Source organism: Crocodylus porosus, unplaced genomic scaffold (assembly GCF_001723895.1).
Source record: "Crocodylus porosus isolate Cpor-Errol unplaced genomic scaffold, CroPor_comp1, whole genome shotgun sequence".
Taxonomy (NCBI): domain Eukaryota; kingdom Metazoa; phylum Chordata; order Crocodylia; family Crocodylidae; genus Crocodylus; species Crocodylus porosus.
The window spans coordinates 36,976,280-36,984,717 of NW_017728931.1; the positions used below are offsets into that span (position 1 = coordinate 36,976,280).

Here is an 8,438-nt window from a genome sequence, read left to right on the forward strand (position 1 = left end):
TGTGTCACCTATACACACACACACATGCATGCACGTGTGTGTGTGTGTGTGTGTGTGTGTGTGTGTGTGTGTAAACTATACATACACATATACACACATACACATCACAATAAAGCTGAACAGTGGCTGACATAAATGGCCTATCATGTTCTATCACTGTCACAGCTCCAACTATTCTGCTGACATCATGAGGACTAATGCCAGCATTTCCTGACAACTCTTGGTGACACTTATTTTAAACTGTCTGTTCCATGTTCCCCTTCACTCCTGGGATACTGAGCATTGGTGTGGCACTTGTTTAAATTGCATTTGTAAAGCTTGTAAAACTTGGATTGATCTGATACGGACTTCCGTTTAGACCATGTACTGAGCTGCGGCTACTTAGCAAAGGTGATGGGTCATGTCTAAAAGCTCTAACCCTGTAAAGACATACATGGAATTGCTTATACGGAGAAATCCCAACCCTTCTCAAATCAAAGGAGTTGTGTCATTGACCATAGGCACCAACTTGTTTTTTGCCAGTGGGTGCTTACAAACATTTTTAAAAAATCCCCAAACCCCTAGAATTTTACTTTTAAATCAGCACGTTCCATGCTGAGCCTTGTACATGCCCAGAAGAGGCAGTGCATTACTTCTACCTGGCTCTGCAACATCTGTAAACATTGGATGCTTTAGTGGGGCTTTTTGGTGCTTTTATCTAATAGCTCATTGAATCAGTTTTAGCAAACAGCGCTAAAAGTCCCACTGAAGCACCCAATATTTACAGACGCCAGAGAGCTGGGTAGAAGTAACGCACTGTTTCTTCTGGTAAAGCATTTTTTTAACGTCTGCAAGTGTGGCTCTGTGGGTGCTTGAGCCCCGGAGCACCCACGGAGTTGGCACCTATGTCATTGACTGCAGTGGGGTCAGAACAATACCAACCGTGCTTAAAGTCTGTGCTGGATCAAGGCCTAAACTTGGGTTGCAACTGCTTTGGATCAGGAATATTTTCTCCATGGTGGTCTTGCACACCCACACTACTATATAAATAACAACTTGAATATTCTAGTAAGCAGGACAGGGAGACAATGGGCAAATGAAAGGCTTGGAAATTAAATTTAGGTCTATCGGGGAAAATGCCTGAAACCAACAACCCAAAAAAAAAATGTAATCCTTAATGATCAACCCCTGTTCATAGTATCACCTGGAGGAGTGTATTAGGATTCAGTATGCATGTGCTGATAAGGACATACTTAACTTGCTGCTCTTCATGGAGGAGTCAGTCCCCTAAATTTTGAAGCTGAATATGAAGGATGATCCTGCTTAGGCAGAGACAGTTTACTGAATTCCTCTGAGAAGAATTAGCATGGACTATTAAAGTAAAGGTGCCTTTTTATCTCTGTCACCAATCCCAGAGGTCAAGATCCTTAAAAGTAGTCCAGAGAATCCTCTAATTTGGAGAAAAGATGCACTTTCCCATGACCTCAGCCCAGCTTCACTAGTGAGAATGATGAAAAGGGGAGGCTTAAAATAACATCTGAACATAAAGAGGATGAAGCTTCATTGCTTTTCTACATAAAGGTTCACCCACAGAGAGAATGGCTACATATTCTATTCAAAGCTGCTTACTGATCAAAGTAAAAATGACAACAGCGAAGGAGTAGCTTGCTGGAATTAAAGAGAAGATGATACTATGTTCTTAGTCATGTAAAACCTAAACTTCTTTGACTCTAAATGAAAGGGAAAAATGGATTCTTGTCTATGAACTATGCTGACAACGATATCCGTGTCTTTCTCTTGATTCCCTCTTCAAGACACTGCTCCATGCAATAAAACGCAAGTGCAAAGCATTCTAAACACATTTTAAAAACCCCACACCAACCAAATTCAAGTGTATTCCCTGAAGGAACTAAGGACATTTAAAACACACTCAAAGGCTACAAAGGGAACGAGGGGGAAACAATGACCATCCAGGCAAACTACCCCCACACTGTCAAGAGCAGCCCATCTGAAAGAGAGTGCACTTGCATCATGCCTCTAGGATTGCCAGGCAGGACCTCCAACTGCCCCTGTCTGAAGCACTGTTCAACAAAGTCCTCCCCACAGAATGCTTGGCTTCTAGTTTGGGCCTCGGTAACTGAGCTCAGTTCAAAGCCTGCTAAAGTCAATTAAAACTTTTTCCTTTAGATTTCAATGGGCTTTGAATTAGGACATTTAACATGATTATTATCTCTGCAGATGCATGCCCACAGTATAAGGCTAGCTAGATGACTGATTATTCACTCCAAAAGCAGCTTCACTCTACCTGAAAATATTCATGAATTTGTTAAATGCTTAAAGCCAAATGAAAAAACAAATCCACAAAGCCTCATGCATCTCAAAATGAACCACCTCAGTTTTCTTGGGCTGGATCACCAGGGGATTTTGATGACATTTCCAAAAGCAGTGAGAAGAAAGTGCCCCATCCTCTTCCCCCTCTCTGTTTATACCCACATAGAAAACCGGGTTTAAACTTCCTCTCTGATTCAAAACAGGGAAATGCACTGAGAGCTTCACTGTCTATGGCAGTGCCCTCCTCACCAGTCCACAGTCATTCTTTGTCTTGTTCCCTTTGATCCAGTGAATACTTCATTAGTTAGGTAAGACTGAACACTTTCAGCATGAGAAACAGACAGAGCCACCTCAAAATATTCTACAGGTGTGATTCTCAAGGGGTGCCTTGAGATCCTTTCAGGGGCATGCTGGGGTGCCATACAATTAATGTCAACACTGTGAGGTATGCAGACATGATTCACAGGATTAACCCAGAGATTTCAAAACAGCATCCATAATGTTAAAAACGTTTGACCTATTGTGGCCTTTTTGAGTTGTTTGCAACAGAAGAATTGCTTTATTATTTTCCTGTAGTTAAGAACGAGTGAAAACTAAGCTGACATTTTCCGAGGAGTGCCTTGAGTCTATTAAGGGGTGCGCTGATTCTAAAAATCAGCACCTACTGTTCTCTTGGGAGGCAGGAACTATAAGCTCCAATGTTTCTGGTAAATGTGTTGTGCGTTACTCAGAATGAAGCATTTCACTGAAAATTTTGAAAAAAAATCAGTTTTGGGCAGACACTAAATCAGTTGTTCTCAAGGGTGCCGCAGGGTGCCATGCAATGTTAGTAGTGTTAGATTTGCAAACACGTTCACGTAGGAACCCATAGGGTTAAAAACATTCTGTCTCTGTTGCAGTCTCTCTGAATTCTTTGCAATGGAAGAATTGCTTTAGTACTTTTCAGTGGTCAAAAAAAAAGAGTGAAATCTAAGACCTGGCATTTTCCAAGGGATGCCTCAAGTATAAAAAGGTTGAGAAGCACTGCACTAAATTTTTTTTTTTTTTATATTAAAATAGGAATGGTTCACATAGTGGTTCTTGTCAGGGTCATCCAGGCCTCCCTCCATAAATGGGAGCAGCTGAATTTAAAAACTGCGACTGGAGCCTGCCAAGTCCCAAATCTGCAATTGGACCTGCATGGAGCCGCTGACTTTCCTGGGGTTCTGTCTGAAAATGGGTTCTGTCTGAACCTGCAGGGTTCCAAGTAAAGGATCAGGGTCCAACAAAATGAATGTAGTGTCTCATGCAGAAATAGAAGGTGCAAGGTGAACTGACGGTGAAGGAGTCTATTTATCTCAGGCTCTTGTAAAACCCCAGACTGTGTTCTCAGTAATATGACCTGATTTTCGGGTTAGACAATCAGCTTTGGCAGTGCAAATAGAATCTGTCTGCCAAGACTATAATTGTAAACATAACCAACAGCTGAATATAATAATAATAGCAAAAAAAGTAGTGTTACTGTGCCTGGCACCCTCTGGGATTTCTCATTTTTGCTCTGGCTTTAGGATAAAGGATGATGAGGGTATTCGGATCCCCATTCTAGCCAGTGTTTCTGACAGATCTGTCACCACATTTTTTCTCTGGAAAATATTACTCACAACATAGCACACATTCCTACATGATGTACAACCAGCTTGTTTGTCTCATTTTACCAGAAGCCTTATTTATATATACACTGTGAATAGATCGATACAACACGCACTGTTTATGACTTTAATGAGTTCCCTCATAATAAAAATGGTACTTAAAAAGAGAGAGAATATTTAAATATACCCCTCTGTCCATGTTATACTTTAGTACACATAAAAATGTTAATATAGGCAAAGATAGCATAGATAACTATAGTTAAGATCATCTAACCTTTTCTTTTGTATGACCCAGATCTCAGTTGCTTATAACTTTGCCATCTTCAACTTTTGGGCTGAAATTTTCTGTTTCCCTCAGGCTAGATATTTTTGTACAGTTTTATACAGCAAAAAATAATTTGGGGGAATAACATCATGAAAATATTTGCTGCTTCCCAATGTTAATCAGATCCCCTAACATTTTCTCTGAGAATCTCTAACAAATTCATGCTTTGAAGCAAAGATCTGAAATACTGCAAGAAGGGTTTCCCTAATGCTGGAAACTTGGTTTCTGTTTTTTTGAAAATTCTGTTCCAACTTGGCCAAGATAGAATCTCTGAAAATTGCAGCTCACTCATGCTCAGTAAAGATTCTTTACAGCATGCATCATTATTCCCAGATGATTCTATATTCATTAAGTATATGGTGTCCCCACTTATTTCCCACATGCTGACTAGACTGTGCATGTGCCCATCCCCACCAAGTGAGCAATCATGCTCCAGGCAATATTTGCAGGGGCTGGATGAGACTTTTACTGGCATTGCTCCCCTCTGCTGCTGGGAGTTACTGTGGTGCAGGGCAACACAATTAAGGGTATAAATAGATGTCGCCTTTGTGCTACCATAACAATTTTTATTGTGGCACAGAACAAAAGTAGACAGACAGCTATACCATTTGTCATGCCACAGATACCCAAATTGGTAGCTGCAACAAAGATGATAATAGTTTTTACCACTTTACTATAACAGATGCCTGTTATCTCCATGATGTAAGAGCGTGGATAGCCCAGAGGGTCCCACAATCTCCAGCCACCTGGGGAGGCATTACCAGGCCTTGAGGGGCCCAATTTTGATACAGAATTGGGCCCTTCAATGCCCAGGTTTTCCTCTCTTACAGAGATGCTTATCGGAGAATCTCTGCAAGTGAGAAACCCCAGCCTTCTCTGCTTACAGACACACCCCAGGGAAGCTCTAGGGCATGTCTCTGTAAGCAGGGGACATGTCACCCATTGTCCCACAGGATCAATGGGCAGGACAACAGGTGACACATGCTTCACCTGATGAAGCATATCATCTATGTCAGGACATATCCCAGCACAGCTTACCTGCCTCATTAGGCGACATCTATTTATACCCTAAGAGCAAATCAATTCTTTCTTTTCTGTGCTCTCAGTGCTCTCACTGCAGCCCAAACAGTGTAGAGGAGAATGTAAAATGTGGAAACCAAGGGACCGTGAAGAAGGGGGATCTATAAGGCAGAGGAGTAACTAGCAATTTCAGTGCCCTGGCAGTTGTAGAGAGCTGAGGGGGATGCTGTCAGCGAGGGAGTGCTGAGCAACAGGAGTGAAAGAAGGGGTGGGGGGATTGCTAAGCCCTGGGGAGTGGTGATGTGGGCCACTGTGGGATTCTGCTGGCACCTCTTCTAAATTGGCACTTAAGACTGGTGCCCCACCTGCCCCACCCTACTTATGCTGCTGCTATAGCTTCTCTGCAAAAGCTGGATTTTAGCCAGGATTCTTAAGTCTGGACTGTCACTTAATCCCATCAGCTATTCATGGACCCGAAAGCATATACCTCATCTTTGTCTCCCGTCTGTTCCACCTGATGGGCACACCCTTACTACTGCTACTAGTAACTCTCTTAACAAAAGTGGTAGAGCTCCTTGCTGAGAATCAGAAGCTCCCAAGAAGGCTGGCGAGCCATGTGGGAGTCAATGCAGTTGCACATCATAGTAAATTGGTGTGGGGGGGATTCAGTATTGCTTTTTAAAACAAAAAATAGGAAATGACATCAATAAAAACCACATTCAAAATATTCATTCAAAAGTTGGGAAAAGCCAGAATGAGATCTTGAGTTACATACACAAAAAGTCTTGTGAAATAATGATTTATATCCTGCCGAAAAAGCATGTCCTCCCTGAAGAACTTGTCATCTAGGTAAAAAAGAACTAGTGAAATGAGATCACATGGTTTATGATCATCTTATGCCTCTTTTCCTGTTACACTGCAAACCTCAAACTGTGGCTTGGCTGAAATTCAGAATTTCAGAAAAGATTAAGTTTCACAAGCTTTGGGTAGAAAGGAGAATTTTTCAGAAGTTTCTAAATAAGTGTAACCAGTGTTATCCTGCAAGCTGAATACCCACATTACAAAACTACCTATACCAGGGCTGTCCAACTTCTGAGTGGGTGAGGGCCACCAGCCCCCTGCCCCCTTGCTGCACAGGCCATATGTCCTCTGGTTTGCATGCTGCAGAAAGCCATACCCCAAGGGGACATGGCAGGCATCCCCCTACTGGGCAGCTGGTACCAACACACTAGTCAATGGTCCCACTCACACACACTGTGCCATACACACCCTTCCCCCTCTGCCATGCAGCAGGCATCCCCCACTGTACCAGGCTGGCACTTTTGTGCTGCATGGAGTCCCCAGGTTTCCAGAGCGCCCCAGCTGCAGGCTCCCTCAGCCATTCGGGCCTCCCTATTGGGGAGGGGGCAAGAAGCAGAAGTTGAGAGAGGGAGGGGGAGTCTGGAGTTCCAGAGCAGTAGCAGGAGCTGGATCAGTAGAGAGAACAGCGTCTGGACTGGGAGTGCAGGGACTGCAGCTTAACTCTTTGGAGGGCACATGTGGCCCACAGTTAAAAGCCCTGATCTATTCACTACCTTGAAAAGCCCTAATATTATAACATTCAGCCTGAAAGTTCTGCTCAGTTCTCTGGTTCTAAGGACTGCAGTACTTACAATGATATGAGACTTGGAGAGCAGAAATTTGGAGGTCATATTAGAAGAGATTAAGAGGTTAAGAAGACATCAATCCCCAGCCTACAGGAGATTTTACCCACAAGGCTTTGCTGTGGGGATATTGGGGAGCCTACAGATAAGAGAGTGGAAGGTAGTTGTACAAACAATAAGGAAAATTGTTATTAAAACTTCCCTTTATAAATAAAGCACATCTCTTGTCTCACTTCTACACTGTTTTCATGACAGCATCAGTTTCAGTTGAAGTCTGGACAGATGACATGCTTACACCAGAATAATCTGCTTTAACACCAGAGTAAACAAGGAGTGGACAGATCACATCTAGCATTTCTTATTTGAATCTAGGGTAGAATCCAGGACAAACTACACCTCTTTAGATGTTGCCTACCTACGGCTCAACCCCAAAATAGTCGTTTGGTGAAGAGAAACAGGTCATCACTTGCCAACCCACCACTTACTGATCAGGCTTTGTGCTCTCATGTGTACAGCTGTCCCTGTATAAGTGCACACCTGTCCACACTGGGAACTGGTATACACTGATACATATCAGGGTACAAAAATGATGCAAGCTACATGTTGCTTGTCCAGACTCTTACATAAGCTTGGGGTAGTTCTAGTCCATAGAAGCCAATCAGTGCCTTACTAGCGGAAGACACCCAAAGCAGAGTAAGACTTGCGATCTGAAGGCTTTGGAGACTCCAGCACCTGCCCCTCAAGCAACACTAGTCACCTTTTAAAGCCTGATCACCCAAGTGAAGGCCTCACAAAAGAATATTGAAGCATTGTCTACAAGAGGCTAAAATTTCTGGACTCAACCTGTGAATTGTCACAGCTTGTGGTAGGAGGCTTAACACAAGGAGAGAGAAAAAAGAGGTCAGAATTAAAAGAGTTGTTCTAAAACTAAGTGACCTCATTTCATTCATTTAATTATTTCTACATGTGAAGCCCTGTCTTTCATTCCTACTGCTATGTTTTTATAGTAGTATTTTATGAGACCCTAAGACCCATAGACATCAGTGGAGGCAAGCCGATAGCTCTGGAGCAAGGCCAGCACAGTTCAAAGCCCCTTGTTGGGAAACCAAAGCAACACTGACAAGCATAGACCTGGAATTTATGAGGTCCTGACTGCTAAAGGCGCATACTGAAGACATATAAAAGTAACAATTATGCCACCCACAATGTTTATTCTTTTCTTACATGTGGTGCTTTGGGCTAGTGTGGTCCTGCTTGAGGCAGGACACTTTTTAGTTGGATTCATAACATTGCCAGATTAACATTTAAGTAGCATAATTTCTAGTGAAGTATGTCTCTATACTAGTCAACAAGCCACCTACACCTTTAGAAACTGCAAAGTGATCTCATGAGAAATAGATCTCAAATATATCTCCAAAAATACAATGGTTCATAGTACTTGGTTACTGTAGGTTTACAGGAAGGTTGTGCTTCAAGCAGTTGAGAAAGAGTCAACCTTCAAAAAAATAATGC

At 42.5% G+C, this 8,438-nt stretch overlaps 1 long non-coding RNA gene across 1 annotated transcript in view; it reads right to left on the reverse strand.

Annotated features, from left to right (window-relative positions):
- Window positions 1-6,894: 6,894 nt before the first annotated feature.
- Window positions 6,895-8,438, reverse strand: part of LOC109316484 — a 19,946-nt gene continuing 18,402 nt past the window's right edge. Inside the window, exon 3 of the long non-coding RNA XR_002102853.1 lies at window positions 6,895-6,907. This is a non-coding gene — a long non-coding RNA (uncharacterized LOC109316484). The remainder of the gene's footprint in view (window positions 6,908-8,438) is intronic.